Source organism: Crotalus tigris, unplaced genomic scaffold (assembly GCF_016545835.1).
Source record: "Crotalus tigris isolate CLP2741 ecotype Arizona unplaced genomic scaffold, ASM1654583v1 scf7180000024449.105168, whole genome shotgun sequence".
In the NCBI taxonomy this organism is placed as follows: domain Eukaryota; kingdom Metazoa; phylum Chordata; class Lepidosauria; order Squamata; family Viperidae; genus Crotalus; species Crotalus tigris.
In genome coordinates, this window is record NW_024100618.1 from 85631 (window position 1) to 105168 (window position 19538).

Here is a 19538-nt window from a genome sequence, read left to right on the forward strand (position 1 = left end):
AACCCCTGCTTAGGGAAGAAATCTTTATATCATGTCATACAAATGGTTATTCAGCCTTTGTTTGAAAACCACCAGCTCCCATGATTCTAGCAGGGGGACCGTTTCGCTGCTTAACAGTTGTCACGGCTAGGGAAATTCTCCTAATTCTGAGTTTGTATGTGTGTTGCTGTAATCAACACCTGGTTGCAAATTGATGACTTTTGGAGTTGAGGGAACCCGGATAGGAAAATCTCTTTTAGAAAATTATTAATCATTTTGGTGTATATGTGCGTTACTTTATTAAAAAAAATAAGGACACAAATAATTAAAAAGATGTCAAGAAAGGGAACTGATCAGTCATCTTGAATGGCAGTAGCTTACATTCAGTTTTTATGGCATTCATATTGGCAGTCTGGACCATACAGAAAGTATGGTTGTTTCTACCCTATAATGAAAATAACTTTGTGAATCGTAGGAAGAGGGTGTTGAAAGAGGAAGTATTTCCATGACTAGGATAACAATTTGATGCCTTCAAATCATGGTTGACTTATGGCAATTGCCCAGACAAGTCTCTACTATTTTCTTGGCAAGATTGCAGAAGTGGTTTTCCCTTGCCTATTTTCTAGGGCAGAGTGAGTGACTGGCCCAAGGTCACCTAGCTGGCTCATCCCTTAAGGCAGGACTAAAACTCATAATCTCCTGGTTTCTAGCCTAGTGCCTTAACCACTACGCCAAACTGGTTCCCATTCTACAACTACAACGGAAATATTCTATCTGTCCAGCTGATACCTTCAGAAACTGGCCTATGTTCCAGAATCCTGGGTCAAAACATAGTCTAGAGACACATTGTTTCTACAAAATATTCACATTAGAATCATGCTATTAATGTCTGATCCCGGGTGGATTTAAGTGCTACAGTCAGTTAAGGATGAAATGATCTGGATTACATTAAAACTCTGGATTTACCGCCAAAGTCTTGTCTCTAAGAAGCCAGTTATTGACATCAGTAGAAAGCACCATACCATAGTTGTGTTCGGAGCTGGCAGGAAGCCAACCCAAAGGGCTATCCACAGGAACCTTGAACTTAGCAGGTAGCATAGGCAGTGGCTTTCTCTTGGATATACTTCAGTAATCCTTTTGCAGTTTCTTCCAGCTCCTGCAGTTTTGTGGTTTTGCTTGTCATTTCTTTCTCGTTGTCCTCAAAGCGCTTCTCCAATTCTGAAAGAATAGCCAGAATTTTTTAAAAGCTTGGACATTACAGTCTTTGGAACACTTTCTTTACCCTGGTGTCTTCCAGAATCATAGGATTTATAATTCTGCAACACCCAGAATTTCTATCCAGCTTGGCAAAGCTGCAACTTTAGCTACACTAAGATGCAGACCAGGAATTTCCATTGCACCTAAAGGCTTCAGATTAGGAAAGACGTCCTGAAGTAGCAAGGTTTTTTTTACTCCATTAAGGAAAGTGAGGAGATGGATGAAACAAAATGCCAAAGCAGTTAAATTATGAAACGAGAAATGATGGATTCTGATCATTACTGTTACTTTAAAACTCAGAATTTTGGTGATAATATTGGCTCTGAACTTATTTTACAAAACTTGCCTTGATTTGAATAGCTGCACCAATATTAATTTAAATATCCTAGCATCTATTAAAATGACATGCAAACCATTTTCCAAGTCAGAATTTCCTTGAAATCATAGCTTTTTTACTTTTGGACATTTTCTGAAAACTCCAAGATAATTTTCATCATGCGACTTAACTGTGCTATGTTCGCATGGCATGCTTAACTAAGTCCCTAACTCCCTAAATAATCAGGATATTTATGATCATCTGCTATTGTTCAGTGGGTTGCTTAGCCTAGGGTAATGGTACACTGGGCTATGTAATCTCAAAGGTTTTATAGAAAAGGCAACTGGACTGTTTTTTCCTTGAGGAAGAAGAATAAAATGTTTCACTTCTCATCCAGTTCTGATGGCGGAGGGATAGAAGGATAGGTATTGACAGTTGAGATTGGATGGGGGTGAGTGGAAGGATAGATTCTTATAGGATTGGGGGGGGGGGGAAATGGAAGGATTGTATTTCTTTGCAGTCATCTGGATGTTAGCACTCTCCCTGAGACCTATTGAGGCCACTTGCGGATTTATCTGAGCCCACAGGGTCACCTGAATCAGAGTGCAATTGGTTGTGGAATCTTCCTGGAACTGCTGCAACGGCTGCATTGTAAAATAGAGATAAGTGGAATCTTATTCCTCCCCCTCTGTTGAGGGAGGGGTGTTCAGTTGTAACATAGATTATTATTCTATTATTTCACTCTTCTTTCAAACCAATGGTCCTCTCTATCCAGAATGTGGATTTTTATACTGAACAATGTAGCGCTGATCCCATACCAGCTGTCAGTAAATATCCATCATCCCCACCAATTCTTATTTTTTGAATATAATTGTATAATCAGAGAAGATACATGAGGTTGGGATTTAGCCAAACTCTCCTCTTGTATTCTCACCTTCCAGCTTTCTTTTGCTGCTGTTGGCCTTGTCTAGGAGATTCTGGGCTTCCTCCCTAAGATTTTTCAGCCTGAGCAGGACATCCTTGGGCTGTTTCTCCAATTCGTTCTGCAACTTTTGGTAGTTTTGCTTTACCTCGTCTACCTCCTTAGAGACAGAAGGAAAAATATCATTACAAAGCAAATTGGTAGAAATTGGCAATCAATCCCAGAGTAAATATAGGTGAAGAATGGTGAAGTGGTTGTCCTTGAGCTAACAGCTAGTCTATTTCTAGCAAACCTGGTAGATGAGGAAATTAGGTCCCAGAAATTAAGGATAGCGTGTAGGTTTCCATACCACCTTAATAATTGTTAGTGGAGTTTGCAAGCCATTTATAAACTTCTAGGGAGATCAAATGAAATGAAATTACCTATCTCACAACTTATCCAATTCAGCAACTACCCAGCATTTTTCTCTTCATCTGCTTGATCACTTGATCATTGGCTTGTCATTTACCATGTTTCTAGTCTGCCTGCAGGCCGTATTTTTGGCACTCTGGTTACTTGTATCGGTGACAAATATTTCTCCTGCAATCCTACTGATCCCTATTTTCCAGATATTCTAATAACAGATGTAAAGCATACAACAGTGTAACATCTGGCATAATGAACATATACACGCACATAGATTAACTGATTGTGGGCTCATTCTTCTGTTCCCTAACCGTGATATAAACAGACTTTAATCATCATTTTAATATGCCGTAACTTCATGATCTTGCCTCTTGGGCTCTTTTTCAGAGGGAGATTTAGCTATTTCAGTTTTAATGAACAGTGGTCTTTTGTATTTTTTTGAATTTCTGCTATGGACCTGATCTAGTATGCTTTCTTTAATTTCTTTAATTCAGTTTAGTCATAGTTTGACTCTGAATCTATTCTAGGCAGCTCACAATGTAGCAAAACAAGATAAAAGCACAATACTGTACAAAATAGATTGACAAGATGGGATCCAGCCACTCCATACAAAAACATACACAAAGCCCACATTTAACAAGGGGCTCCACCCCACCTCACTCAAAGCCTGAGCAAAGGCTTCATCAAGGATATGATTGATGATTAGGGAATGGGGTCTGCTCAGCATCTAATGGCCATTTTAGCTGCCATGAGAATGTCTGCTCTTCTCTCGTTCTCGGGCATTGCCCTCCATTGCCATTTTGGGGGTGGGGCATGAGAGAATGGCCATGTGGTTCCCATAGAGCAGTGATGACAAACCTTTTAGAGACTGAGTGCCCAAACTGCAACCCAAAATCCACTTATGCATCGTCGAGTGCCAGGTGGGTGTGGCCCATTGGGTGGGTGTGGCTGCAGTGATAACAGCAGAGTGGGTGGGACTAAAAAGTTCAATCAATCAATTCCAACTCTGCAAGATCTTTTTTTCCCGTGAGAAGTTGAAATTGACTGAGTGAACTTTTTTTTGTTTTGCACATGGCGACGGAGGCCTAAAGCGAAAAGGTTTTATAAAGCCCAGCTGAAGACCTAGGACTGGGGCGACAGCGCGTGCCCACAGAGAGGGCTCTGAGTGCTGCCTCTGGCACCTGTGCCATAGGTTCGCCACCACTGCCATAGAGACATCTGCCCATCTAATGCCTGTCGGATGCTTTCCAAAGCACTCCCCAGATCATACACTGTCTCCTTAAAAACATGGATTTAATTCTCTTTTGAAAAACTGCTACTCTGTGCTTCACAAAAGGTTGATTCAGATTGGCTAAGAAAGCCAGCTGCTGCCAGGCATGCTTTGGTGGTTCTGTCACCACTGAGTGCCTCACCGGCTTTTTGCTGCTTCTGCCAACAAGGAGTTTCATGTTTACTTGTCAATTTACTTTTGAGGGCAATCTAACAGGTAGCTAAACTGGCCGTTCCAGGACCCATCAACACACACCCAACTCTGCTCTACCACACATTGCAGAGAACAACTGGTGGTTGTTTTTGCCACTGGCAGGGGATGCTCAGTGAGACAGACAACAAAGCCGGAGGAATCTGCCAATGACTTTTCGTAACAGAGTTACAGAGTTGGAAGGGACCTTGGAGGTCTTCTAGTCCAACCCCCTGCTCAGGTAGGAAACCCTATGCCATTTCAGACAAATGGCTGTCCAGTCTTTTTTTAAAAACTTCCAGTGTTGGAGCACCCCCAACTTCTGCAGACAAGTAGTTCCATTGATTAATTGTTCTAACTGTTAGGAAATTTCTCCTTAATTCTAGGTTGCTTCTGTCCTTGACTAGTTTCTATCCATTGCTTCTTGTCCTGCCTTCAGATGCTTTGGAAAATAGCTTGACTCCCTCTTCTTTGTGGCAACCCCTGAGATACTGGAACGCTGCTATCATCACCCCTAGTCCTTCTTTTCATTAAACTAGACATAACCAATTCTTGCAATCATTCTTCATATGTTTTGGCCTCCAGTCCCCTAATCATTCTTGTTGCTCTTCTCTGTACTCTTTCTAGAGTCTCCCATACAGTATTGATACTAAAAGGACAGTTTCACTTGATGGGCTCATTATTGTGATAGAACAGGGATAGATTACCAGGACAGCAGATTTTAGACTGGTATACTTTTCTGTCCACTTGAGGATTGCCCTTTAACAAGGCCATCTGGCCATGTCGTGTTATTTGTTGCTTCATTACTTGCCTGCAACCCTCAGCAATTACTCAGAGAATATGCTTTGCATACTGAGGATGAAGATAGCCATTTTCTCACCAGGGACTAATTAACATTTTCGTAGCTCTTCTTGAAAACTGAGAATAAGATTCTTTAGGCACCCAGGCATCCTCCCTTCCTCACCATGGTGATGCCAAAATACTGTTTGCACTGTGATTTCATGATCTGAGTGCTGTCACTTAGTACAGTAGTTGAGTGATGACATTGCACAACGGTATGTAAGGAGAAGAACTGCATTGTGAGGTTGGGGCAACAATACAAATAGTCCTCGACTTACAACAGTTCGCTTTGTGACCATTTGAAGCACTCAAAAATGGCTTATGACTATTTTTCACAGTTATGACCATTTGCAGTATCTCCATAGTCATGTGATTTATATTCGGATGCTTGACAACTGCTTCGCATTTATGATTGTTGCAGTGCCCTGAGGCCATGGGAAAGCCAGATTCACTTAACAACCATGTTATTAAGCTGTGATTCACTTAATAACTGTGGCAAGAAAGGTTGTAAGATGGGGAAAAACTCACTTAACTATCTCGCTTAGCAGCTGTCTCACTTGAGCAATTTTCAGCTCAGTTGTGGTCGTAAGTCAAGGACTACCTGTATAAACTCAAGTAATTAAGAGACTTGCAGCTAAGGAATCAGCCAAAGTTTTGTGGGATGAATACTAATAATTTGAATAATCTTTTCTATATAACCCTGGGCAGAAAGACAACAGACTGTTCAAGGGAGGGAGAAACAGAGGACTTTCTGATGAAGATAGAAGAAGAAGGTACAACAAGCTGGGAAAACATGACAAGTAGGAGTTCTGGATTTCTCCTAATACGTTTTTCAACCTTGGCGACTGTCAAATGTGTGACCTACAATTCCCAGAATTCCTCATCTAGCATGAATTCTGGGAGTTGAAGTCCACACATCTTAAAGTTTCCAGGGTTGAGAAACACTGCACCATAAGGTGAGCCTACAGTTTGTCCCATAAGAAAGGCTGAGCGCCAAAGAATTGAGGCCTTTGAACTATGGTGTTGGAGAAGACTCCTGCGAGTCCCCTGGATTGCAAGGCGATCAAACTGGTCAATCCTAGAGGAGATCAACCCTGACTGCTCTTTAGAAGGCCAGATCCTGAAGTTGAAACTCAAGAACTTTGGCCCCCCAATGAGAAGGAAGGACTCAATGGAGAAGAGCCTAATGCTGGGAAAGATTGAGGGCAATAGAAGAAGGGGACGACAGAGAATGAGGTGGCTGGATGGAGTCACTGAAGCAGTAGGCGTGAACTTAAATGGACTCCAGAAGATGATAGAGGACAGGAAGGCCTGGAGGAACGTGGTCCATGGGGTCGCGATGGATCGGACACGACTTTGCAACTAAAAACCACAACAGTTTGTTACTACCACTACAAAAAAGCAGTTGCCTGTAATGAAAGTAATGACAGCAATGGGATTCTCACGTTTTTGAGCTGGAGTGCTATATTAGTGGCACGCTCAGCTTTTCCCGTGGCCTGCTGAGCCTGGCGCTGATTAGCCTGGGACTTCTTTTGTAAGGTGGCCACATCCTGTGCCAAGTCTTTCAGACGCCTTTCCAGTCGCAGTTCCTTGTTGAGGAGTGTGTCGAGCTGGCTCACAGCCTGAGAGAAAGGAAAGTCACAAAGCATGATTAAGGGTTGACTTTTGAGAAAGGTCACATTCACGCATCCACATTCAGGGCACATCCACACGAAAATCAGTTGTGGAATTGGGACTGACTCGGGAATCCTCCAGCGTGTCTTTGACACACAAAGATTGCAATGAATCGAAAGTTAACAATGCTTCTCAAATGTTTTCCTTCATTACCCAAAACTGCTTACCAGAAAGTCCTTTTTACTCAAAGTAGGTAAAATACTTTAAGTCAAATTTATTTATTTGTTTGTTTCTCTGTTTATTTGCATCCTGCCTTTATTATTTTTACCGATAACTCAAGGCGGGAAACACGTCCAACAGATCTTTCTCCTCCTATTTTCCCCACAATAACAACCCTGTGAAGTGAGTTGTGTTGAGAGAGAGTGACTGGCCCAAAGTCAGCCAGCTGGCTTTCGTGGTTAAGATGGAACTTGAACTCACAGTCTCCCGCTCTCTAATCTGGTGCCTTAACCACTAGAACAAAACGCCCCTGTTGTGAGTGGGAATAAACATGTGTGTTGATAACCCAAAGAAAAACCAGTTTTATCTAATTTTGGGTAATTTACCCAGGTTTGGGAAGCACTGCAATAGAATGTTAATCAAATATTGTAGAATGCTCTGACCAGTTTATAAGAATATGGGCAGAATTAAGAACAAAATACAGATATTGTAACAATCCAGCTACAAGCCATCCCTCCAGTCAACCGCTTGTCATGTGGTATTCAACATGGTATGAAATGGAGCACTAGTACAACTGGTCTATCAATTAATTTGCTAATAAATGGATAATAATAATAATAATAATAATAATAATAATAATAATAATAATAATAATAATGACAATGAATCACGCCCTTCATCCACGCAGTGACATTGATAGACTTTATCTACCAAGGCAAATAGGTGGGCGTGGAATGCTACAAGTACATCAGATGGTTGAAGAAGAAAAAATGGCTTTGGAAGAATATCTGAAGAACAATGATGAAGATGCACTGAAATTAGTATATCAGGAAGGCTTACTAACTACTGGAGAGACCAAACTGGCCTACAAGAAAGACCAAATGAAGAACAGAATAGAGGCATGGGAAGACAAAGCACTACATGGCCAATACATTAAAAAAATAGCTGGGAAAGCAGATAATAATAAAACCTGGCAATGGCTAAGAGCAGGAAAATTGAAGAAAGAGACCGAGGGACTAATTCTGGCTGCACAAGACCAAGCCTTAAGGACAAATGCATACAAAGTCAAAATTGAGAAGACAGCAACAGACAGTAAGTGCCGCCTATGCAAAGAAGCTGAAGAAACAGTGGACCACTTGGTAAGCTGTTGCAAGAAGATTGCACAAACTGATTACAAGCAGCGGCATGACAAAGTAGCAACAATGGTGCATTGGAAGATCTGCAAAAAATATCATTTGCCTGTAAGCAAAAACTGGTGGGATCATAAAATAGAGAAAGTCATAGAAAATGATAAAATTAAACTGCTCTGGGACTTCAGAATTCAAACAGACAAGCACCTGCAACATAACACCCCAGACTTAACAATTGTCGATAAGAAAGACAAAAAAGTCTGGATAGTGGACGTGGCAGTGCCTGGAGACAGCAGAATAGAAGAGAAAGAACTGGAGAAGATAACAAAATACAAAGACCTACAAATAGAAATAGAAAGACTGTGGCAAAAGCAAGCAAGGGTAGTACCAATAGTCATAGGCTCCTTGGCGCAATCCCAAAACAACTGGAGCACCACTTGAACACCATTGGCATTGACAAATTTGCTATTAGTCAATTGCAAAAGGCGGCCTTATTAGGAACTGCTTCCATCCTGCGACGATACCTGTAATACCATCAAACATCCACATCTGCCTATCCCAGGTCCTGGGTAAGGACTCGATAGGTAGACAAAATGCCAAATCCAGTCTGAACATCTGGCTGACTGTGCGATGATTGAGAATAATAATTGTTGAGTCCGTGGCGGGAAAACAGACACGAGAAGCAGCTGGAGTTCTCAGTTTCTTTTATTCAGCGTTCAGCTTACAGGAAGATGGCTTCAGCCTCGCCCAAACGCCTCGCAGCCTCTTATATAGGCAACTCCTGGGTAAATGGGTTACTTTTCCCGCGCCAGCACCCGCGCATGCGCACGGCGCTGGCGACAGCCTGTCTGGTCCCGGGCAGCTTTGCACCTGCCCGGGACTGCCTGCAAACGCCCGAGCCGTTTGCAAGGCTCGGGACATAACACCCCTTTCCCCCGGGCTAAAACTACTACCAACATACAACATTTATTTTATATGACATTTTGCTCCCCAGTGCTCCCACTGATTACTGGCTTTTGCCTTGCCAGCAATGTTATGTAATCTTCTAGATACTTAGGAGATTTCTTTGCTCTCTGTGACCTTCTTAGCTCTGGGTTACTGGCATAAGTCCCCTGACTGGAGGGAGGCGTGAGCCTGTTCTCTCTATTGTGCCCTGGTGTCTTCCAAGGACTGTGCCCCGATGCCTGGCCTGCTTGCTTGCCCACCGGGCTCGTCAGGCCAGGGCTTCTGTTGCTTTGTGACCTGGTTGACCTACCTAGCTGTAGACCCTCAGGCCCCTTGAAGTGATAGCCACTGCTGGGCGTCTCTGTAGAACCTCCTAGGTCAGTCCAAGACCTGTCAGGAGGCTGTCCATTCCCTGAACCCCATTCTGTGCTCGGGCTCGTGTGGGTTTCTGTACTTTCCCAAAACTCAGGTGTTCCCTGATTTGTGCTAGGGTTGTTGTAGTCGGGACTTGGTTCCTCGACTAGCTCTGTGTATGTTTGACCCCCTGTAGGATTTGGGGTAAGGTCAGGCCAACCTTGGGAATTGTGTGCCAGCTCTCTTGCGGGGAATGATTTGTTGGGATGCCCCCGGGTATCCTCCGTTGCTGGAGTGCTGTGTGATGTATGTGGAAAGTGAGTATGCCCCCGGGGTGACTCCCTGGCTGGAGTAGGCGTGAGTGCCTGTTGTGTGGGTAAGCTCCATGACTTCCTTTTCGGAGCAATTGCAGAATCCTGGGATGGGCCGTTTGTGGCTCCCTCAGTGGAGATGGGCAGTAGCTCTTGCCCTTCCCTTTGCTCCAAAGGGTCCCCCTCCCCCCCTGGAAAAGACCCAGGAGTCTCATCAGAAAAGTCTCGCCTAGAGCGAAGTTGGTCGATGTGCCGACGCAGGACACGACCGTTGTCCAGGGCAACCTCGTAGGAGAGAGGACCTGTGATCCTGGACACAGAAGCGGGGACCCATGTATGACCAGGCCCGTAATTGCGAGCCCAAACCGGGGCACCCACAAGTAGTTGTCTAGGTGCCCTAGGATGTGAGGTAGATGAAGGCAGTCTGTCCGGATGCAACCGGTCAAGTCTAGTAGTAAGTTGGCGCCCCCAACGAAGTTCAGCTGGACTTCTCCCTGTAGAAGTGGACGGTGTGGTGCGATAAGAAAGGAGAAAGTCAGCCAACCTGTGATGCCAGTCCCCGTAGGTGAGTCTCTTCAAGGCGTCCTTTGCGATGCGCACCATGCGTTCAGCCATACCGTTGGTGGACGGGTGAAAAGGCGCAGACGTGGCATGACGAATCAGGTTTGCCTGTAAGAAAGCTTGGAATTCGGAGGAGGTGAATTGAGGGCCGTTGTCGGACACAATGACATCTGGCAGCCCGTGTGCAGCAAAAATCCCCCTCAGTACCTGAATAGTCTTTGCAGTGGTGGTGGATGAGACAGGCACAACCTCAAGCCATTTTGAATGGCTGTCAACAAGGACCAAGAAGAACTGGCCCTGAAAGGGCCCAGCGTAGTCAATGTGCACCCTAGACCATGGGGACTGTGTTTCCTCCCATCTATGCACAGGAGCTTGGGGCATCTCTGGGCGAGATCGTTGGCACAGGTGGCATGCGTGTACCTTAGCCTCAATACCTTTATCTAAACCAGGCCACCACAAGTGGCTTCGTGCAAGAGCCTTCATACGAACAATGCCAGGATGACCCTCGTGGAGGGATTCTAAGACCCTAGTCCTCATTGAGGTGGGAATGACAACTCTGTTTCCCCAAAGCAGACAACCCTGAGAAAGGGACAGTTCGTTCCTTTTGGACCAGAAACTCTGAAACTCAGGACTAGGGCAGTGCTCAGGCCACCCGGACAGGACCCAGGAGCGGACACGTGAAAGTGTGTGATCTGTACCTGTTTCAGCGGTAACATCCCTGGCACTAAGAGGGAGCTCGGGCAAGGCTTGGATTGATAGAATGTTGACAGCTGGCGCGGGGTCAGCTTCTACTACTGGCAGAGGCAATCTACTGAGGCCATCAGCATGGCCCATTTCTTTCCCAGGCTTGTGGAGTAATGAAAAATCATATGCAGACAAAAAATAGACCACCTAAGCATTCTAGGGGAAATGATGTGGGGAGTCTGCTTACGTGTGGTAAACAGTCCCAGCAGAGGCTTATGGTCAGTGAAGACCGTGAAATGCCTGCCATATAGAAAATCGTGGAATTTTTTAATTCCAGCAACAACAGCCAGAGCCTCCCTGTCTATCTGAGCGTAGTTGCGCTCGGCAGAAGACAGTGTTCTGGAGTAGTATGCAATAGGAACCTGAGTTCCATCAGACCTGAGGTGACTCAGGACAGCTCCAACCCCGTAGGGGGACGCATCACAAGCGATGCACACAGGAAGAGACTCGTTGAAATGTGCAAGAACACTGTTAGAAGTGAGCAAGGCCTTGACTTCTTTAAAGCAAGCCTCATGTGCTTGTGACCACAGCCACACAGCTTGTTTGTCTAGTAGCCTGTGAAGAGGCTCAGCTACACTAGCTTTATGTGGAAGAAAAGAATTGTAGAAATTCAGGAGGCCTAAGAAGGCCTTTGGCCTGGGTGCTTCTAAAATAGCAGTTAGTTTGGATTCAGCAGGATGAATCCCAGCAGCATCAATTTTGAATCCCAGAAATTCAGTAGAAGGCACCCCAATCTTGCATTTGTCTTTTCTGAGCTTGAGGCCTGATTTCCTGAATCTTAACAGGACAGCCCTAAGCCTTTCAGCTAGAATGTGTGTGGAGTCTCCTGCAATCAAGACATCGTCAAAGTAGGGGCAGACCACTGGTATACCTCGTAGTGTGTTTTCCATTACGCTTTGGAAAATCCCAGGAGCGACATTTACTCCAAACTGTAGCCTTTTTACTTTAAAGGCTCCCCTGTGGGTCACAAGGGTCTGAGCTATGGCAGCATCATCATCAAAAGGCAGCTGTTGATATGCTTGAGCTAGGTCAAGCTTTGCAAAAACACGCCCCCCCTTGAGAGAGGCCAGGATGTGACTGACCACAGGAACAGGATAGGCATGTTGCTGCAATGCCTTATTGAGTGTGCAATTGTAATCAGCACAAATGCGAATGTCCCCATGTGCCTTTAGAGGCGTGACAATGGGGGTCTCCCACGGGCTGGAATCAACAGGTTCTAGGATTCCCTGTTGGATTAGTTTGTCTAATTCAGTATCAATCTTACTTTTTAAAGCAAAAGGGACCCTTCTTGCTTTAATCCTAATGGGAGTGACAGTGGGGTCTAGCTTTAAGGACACAGGTGGTCCTTTGAATGTGCACAGCTGGGGGCTGAAAACATCTGCAAATTCTTTGCAGACTTCCTGTAGGTCGAGTGTTTGTAAACTGTTGAGTCCTGTGACGTGTATCCCCCGGGCCTCAAACCAATCGAGTCCTATGAGACTCGTTCGTTCACCCCCTACTACTAATACGTCTAGTGGACCTTCAAAACTCTTGTATTGCACGTTAAGGGTGGCCTTCCCCTTAACACACACTCTTGAGTTCTGAAAATCTGTTAATACAATATCAGAAGGCCTTAACTTGGCCTTAGTCCCACTACTGGAACAAATCTTCCTAAATGTATGCAATGAAATAATGGAAAGGGCAGACCCTGTGTCTAGTTCCATAGATAATGGAACCCCTTGTAGCTTCACGTTGAGTGACAGATTTTTCTTCATGGGCTTGTGTGTGCCTGTTCTACAGATGCTTCTTCGCGAAGCGCACAAACCTACCCTATTCTGGCTGGGGAATCTGGTACCCTTCAGGCGTTCTTCTTGGGGTTGTGCCTTTCGTCGGCCCAGGCACACAGCTGCAATGTGCCCTTGTTTACCGCATGCCCGGCAGGTAGCGGAGCGGAACTTGCAGTCGGTTCTCCTGTGGCGACCGCCACAGCCGATGCACTTGAGCGGAGCCGAAGAGCTTCCCTTCTGGTTCTCTTCCTTCGCGGGGTGTAGACGGTCGACTTCTTCGTCCGGATCCTCCTCGGAGTTTCGTCGGATGTCTTCCTGGTGCACGGACGCACCCTCTGCACTGCTTCTGATCGGCCGCATGTTCTTGACGGCGTCGCCTGCTGCTTCTTCTGCGGTGACTTTCCTTAAGGCGTCTTGGAAGGATAATTCTTCCTTAGCGAAAAGTCTCTGTTGTAGCTCTCGATGCCTTAACCCGCACACGAATCGGTCCCTCAGTCGTTCCTCGAGGTCCGTGAACTCGCAGGGCTTGGCGGCCTTCCGTACCGCGGCGATGTATTCCTTGGCTGACTCCCACCGGACGTTGATCCCTCTGTTCGAAGGTGTGGGCGCCATGAGATAACGGACACCTTTGGGTGGAATGCTCCTTCAGCAGCTTCTTCAGGTCTGCGTAGCTTACAGACTCTACTGGGACAGGTGCTGCAAGGTTTTCTGCGATTTCGAAGGCGTCTTGGCCGCAAACGCAAAGCAGGGTGGCCGCCTTCAAGCTATCTTCCCTCACTTGGTTTGCCTTGAAGTAGTTCTCCATTCTGGATACGTAGGACTCCCACCGCTCTGGATGTGAGACGTCGAATTCCGAAAGCCTTCCGATTTTCGCCATCTTCGGATCTTCAGGAGACGGGTCTATCAGCCAGCCTACCCCCGAATGCGCACCGGAATGGCGGGCAGCTGCCGAGTCGACGCCGTTCCTCTTCCGCCGCTCAGGACTCCGTGGGTAAGCTTACACTTCTTCCTTTCCAGGTAGTGCAAGGCATCCCATCCTCGTCGCCAGTGTTGAGTCCGTGGCGGGAAAACAGACACGAGAAGCAGCTGGAGTTCTCAGTTTCTTTTATTCAGCGTTCAGCTTACAGGAAGATGGCTTCAGCCTCGCCCAAACGCCTCGCAGCCTCTTATATAGGCAACTCCCGGGTAAATGGGTTACTTTTCCCGCGCCAGCACCGCGCATGCGCACGGCGCTGGCGACAGCCTGTCTGGTCCCGGGCAGCTTTGCACCTGCCCGGGACTGCCTGCAAACGCCCGAGCCGTTTGCAAAGGCTCGGGACATAACAATAATAAAATCAAACAATAGCATCTGCCTATCCCAGGTCCTTGGGAAGGACTCTATAGGTCAATAAAATGCCAAATCCAGTCTAAACATCTGGCTGACTCTGGGACCAACTATAATAAAGAAATGGTTAAATAATTATTCAGCAGAGGTAATTTAGCATAATCATTTTTGCTCAAAAGCTCATGCTTAAAATATTCTTCATTATTAAATTCTATTTGGATGCCATCTAACTTCAACTGGCAGTAGGAGACTCATAATTAAATACAACAAAATACTGAAAAAGTAACCCAAACAAGTTCCCAATAATTACGAAATAATATGATAAGCAAACATATTTAAACCCATTTATCAATTGTCTAAATATCTATTCAACATAGCTCATTTAGCATAATAATTTTTGTTCAAAAGTTCATTTAATTGATGATTTGTTCAAACACCATTATTTTCTTAGTAAATTGGTATTTGTTCCTTAACATTTTCTGCCCTTGCCAATTTGGAGTGTTTGGAAGAATACTGCATATACTTTTGATTTGGTAGGATGAGGGCGACAGTGTGTTGCCCACCTAGATTGTCTATAAATTAGAAATTTACTTCATTACTTTGGCCACCTAATGAAAAGGAAGGACTCACTGGAGAAGAGCCTAATGCTGGGAAAGATTGAGGGCAATAGAAGAAAGGGACAACAGAGAATGAAGTGGCTGGATGGAGTCACTGAAGCAGTAGGCGTGAGCTTAAATGGACTCCAGAAGATGGTAGAGGACAGGAAGGCCTGGAGGAACATTGTTCATCTGGTTGCGATGGGTTGCAACTAACAAAAACAACAATGTGAACGTTCTTGGGGTAAAGCAGACTGTGATTCTCCTGGTAGCATGATGGGCCCGGAGCACCAAAACTGACAGGCACTGTCCCTTACCTGCAGGGAATAAGCAAATAGCACAGGTAGAACTAAAGCTGGTGTCCTAGTATATTACCTTCTTTAGGTTATGTGTATGCTCAATTGAAAAACGTGTACAGTGTAATTGGCGGTAAAGGTCAATTTCTATGAGTCACCAGGTGACGACCGTAGCATATAGAACTGCTAAAATTCAATATGGATTGCGGTAAGAAGATGGATAAATAAACAAACCTGGAGGAGTGCACCTAGAACATAAGAAGAGTAAATAGCAAAGAAGATGAATGAATAAACGAAGTGACAGAAAGAGAAATAGATACGCTGCATGTCTGTGAAACTAAGAGGAAGGAGAAGGCTGTCACAGATCTGAATGAAGGTGGTCTGATCGTGTGGAAAATAATTAATTAACATCTTCAGGGAAGTGAAGCATAGTTTTAATTACAGGTAGCCCTCAACTTACGATTATAATGGGCCCTGGCGTTTCCATTGTAAGTCATGATGGGTATAAATTGAGGCACACATGTGACCAAACTTGATTGGATGACTTTTTTTTGCAGCAGTCATTAAGTGAACAATGCAGTCACTAAGTGAATCAAGGTCTTTCTGCAGGTGCTTTTTGCTGGAAACCATCCCCAAAGGCCAGAAACGAGCCAAAAATTGTTAAGTTGTGATCACATGACCATAGAATACTGCAACCACCTGTAAAGGTAATCCAGTTGCCACTCACCCAAAAAGCAGTCATGTGACCCCAGGGGACATAAGCAGTTTTCGGGGAGGGGGGTCTATTGTAACTTTCAATGGTTGCTAAGTTACCAGTTGTAATTTGAAGACTATCTGTATGAGCTGAAAGTTATATCAAAATGTATGTCAGGAAGTATTAATTAGAGTCAACTGGATCACTGTGGGCATAGAAGGAAGTCAGAATTCATAGGTTGGTAATAGTTACGGTTCAATGAATAATGACTAATAGAAAAAACAAACATGAGTTTGGGGAAAAATACATAACATTCTAAACAAATGTGATCCTATAGAGTTCTAAAAGAATAATAATAATAGTAATAGTAATAGTAATAATAATAATAATAATAATAATAATAATAATAATAATAATAATAATAATAATAATAAAGTTGGAAGGGACCTTAAAGGTCATCCAAGAAAAAAGTATTTAATTACTTGGGTGAACGGGCGTAGATGAGTTGTGAGACTACAGAAAAAGTGATTGGGTTGTTCGAATGAATAAGAACGATCATAGTTTGGCAACTTCTGTTCAGAAATAATTATATGTTTCTTTAGAATATGCAGAATATTTTAACCATAAATCCATTCATGCGCAAGCATAAAAAAGCTGATTGATTTGATGGTCTATGATGAAAGCCTTGAAAGAATGACTGACGATCCAAGTAGAGTAAGAAGGTCTGAATATGAGACCTCACGAGTGGATTAGAGAAAAATCAACCTGGAAGAAAGGAAGGGAGTGAAAGAAATGAAACGTATACTAACTACAAGAGAAAGCATGAGCCTCGCATGAAACAGCATTAGAAGACAGATTAATCTCCTAATACAGGAGGAGCCAGGATTAATAGAAAATGAGTATAAAGAAAGGGGATTTGGAAGTTATATGGAACAGAAAGATAAGAATTAAGCTGCAGAGTACAGAGAGTTTGTGGAATTACATTAATATGAAATATGAAAAAGAATGCTTGCTGGAGGGATGATAAGATAAGAAAAAAATGCATAGGAGAAAATGATGAATGCAATAAATTAGAGAAAGATATTGTATAATATATAGGGCAATAAAATGATAGTTGCAAAGGATGTATAGGCAATCCTTGACTTATGATTGTAACTGAGCCTCAGAATTACAGTCATAAGTCATGTTGGTCATAAAACAATTTTATGATCTTTTTTGCAGAGGTCGCAGCTTTGCCAAACAGAACTGAGTGCCAATTTTCAGCAAACCCATCATAAAATGCAGTCACATGACTGTGGGAGGCTGCAAATGACTGTACAAGCGACCATGTTGCCCAAGTGAAATTTGATCACGTGACAATAGTAAAGGTGACCATCAAATCTGGTCCTAAGTAGCCCCAAGTGGGCCTGTCGTAACTTTGAACGGTCATTAGTCAAGAATTACCTGTATCTATATTTCTAATAAATCTGCCTTCTGATGTTTAAGAATAATGTGTCAAAAGACTTTTTTAAATCTTCCATAATCAGAAAAGTAACCCTTCATTTCCATTTCATAAATAACCCTTCAGTCTGACGTTTTAGTACTATGCTATTTTGCTTGTTTTAACAATTTCATAAAATAAACTGGCAAGTTCAGTGTATGACATATGGTACTGACAGATAGTCTTGATTACTGGACCATTTTCTAGTAGCAATGACAACATTTGGTAGCAGACGTAACTGTCTTGCGGCACCATAAAGGTCTAAATTTATATTTATATGTGTATATGTGATATTTTAGCATTATGAACGTTGCATTATATGTACCTCTATAATGTATTAATGGTAATTCCATAACATTGGAGACGTGGGTATATTATATTCGAGTCAAGACTAGATTGGTTGACATTCCGTATGTAGGCGGCATCTTCTGACATGAAGATGCTTTAAAAGCCAGATAAAGCAGGGATACTGTGGGTATGAGATAAGCTATACTTAATGCATTAACCAGAGGCCTCTTAAAAGGTGCATGGTGGTGATATATGGTGAAATGATCTTATAAACAACAATGGACACTTAAGAGAGGGAAGCACAACACAATCCCCTTCAATGAGCTTGGTACTATTAGGCAGTGTTTCTCAACCCTGATAAGTTAATATGTGTGCTGTCTGGGGAATTCTGGGAGTTGAAGTCCACACATCTTAAAGTGGCCAAGGTTGAGGAACACTGCTATTAGGTAGGTAAATGTTAACTAAACCTTCATAGAATCATAATCCACTGGCTTAATTAAAGAGTTTTTGCTCTCTGGAAATATCTATTACATTTTCCGCTTTAGAATGAAATTAAAGAGCAATTTCTTATTGGAGGCATTAAAGAACGTTTTCTTAAATGCCAGTCTTGGGTGATGCTGAAAAGCAAAGGAGGATGTGCCATCAAGTTGTTTTCAACTCCCAGAGACCACTTAGATAGAGTTTTTCCAGGACATACTATACTTGTCTTTCGGGTCTCTTAAGACAGAGGTTCCCAACCTTTTGGGCACCAGAGACCGGTTCCATGCAGAAAGGTTTTTCCATAGACCGGAGAGTGCATGATTTTGTGTGTTGCCTGCATCCCACAGATGGGCCTTTGCTTGTTTGTGCGGACCGGTTGCTGCCATGCCGTGGCCCAGTACCAGTCCAAGGACCAGGAGTTGGGGACCCCTGCCTTAAGAGTTGCACTCATCACCACTGAACGAGAGTCCAAAAGTGGCTTGGATCTGGTTAATACCTGGATGGGGGATGTCAAGAAAATACCGCAGCTATAAATCAATCTGGGAATACAAATATGATTCCCAGGAGAAGGCAGCAATTACTTTGTTGACAGGAAAATGGCATGCAAGTGGCCCAAAAGCAGAAGCTGAGTTTGAGTCTTACCTGCAGAGTCATGGAAGGGCAGGATGAAAGGCCAGGTACGGAAAATACTTGGCAGCTGCCCACTGAAAGCACAGGATACCTTAAAAGCTATCCAGGATCTTGACTATTACCCACAACTCCCTTCCTTCCAAGAAATACAAATTGGCTGGCTTCACCTGTTTGACTTTGCCTTCCACGCTCTGGATGGCTTCCTTTGTTTTTTTCAGGGCTCGCTCGGCTGCCTTCACTTTGTCCTTGGCATTGTCTAGTGCTCCAGATGTTTCTGCCACAGTTCCCTGTACACCTTCTGCTTTTTTCCTGTGGAGAAGAAACACAACAAAACAAAAGAACTACACAGCATTTCCTTAATGTGACGGTTATTGCAGATTAAAGATTGGGGCTAAAATATAGGTAGTCCTCAGGTTACAACGGCCATTTGGAGTGGACTTTCTGTTGCTAAGTAATGTGGTTATAAACCATGATGACATGTGACCACTTCACTTAGCAATGCCAATCCCGGCAGGACCAGTGGCCGGCAGGACCAGTGGCCATCATAACCAGAGACCATGCAGCTTGTTAAGAAAAGACCATACATGATCAGAGTCCTAGGCAAGCAGGCTGGTGGGTGAGGAGCTGTGGGTGAGTGCTACTGAACGTAGGTGGGCTGGGGAGGAACTGGGGTTGTGCCAGCCAGTGGGGATAGTGGGCAGGCACTACTGAATGAGGGGAGGCCAACAAGTGCGACTAGAAAGCGTGGGCAGGCAGGTGGGTACTGCGGAGGTACATACTCCATAGTGGGGCTCCTAGTAAGAAAAACTGGCAGGACTAATTTACGGAAACAGCTGGCAACTTTGCTTGTGGGAACCTGGCAGGGAAGATCACAAATGACGATCCATGACCATGGCTTGCTGCAACATCATAATCGTGAGCCGGTCAC

General features: G+C 44.0%; 1 long non-coding RNA gene across 1 annotated transcript; it reads right to left on the reverse strand.

Annotated features, from left to right (window-relative positions):
- Positions 1–253: 253 nt before the first annotated feature.
- LOC120303028 lies at positions 254–18962 on the reverse strand. Its single transcript, XR_005555317.1, has 4 exons — positions 18778–18962; positions 6624–6800; positions 2487–2634; positions 254–1197 (listed from the first exon to the last, which is right to left on the reverse strand). It is a non-coding gene; the product is annotated as an uncharacterized LOC120303028 (long non-coding RNA).
- Positions 18963–19538: the final 576 nt, after the last annotated feature.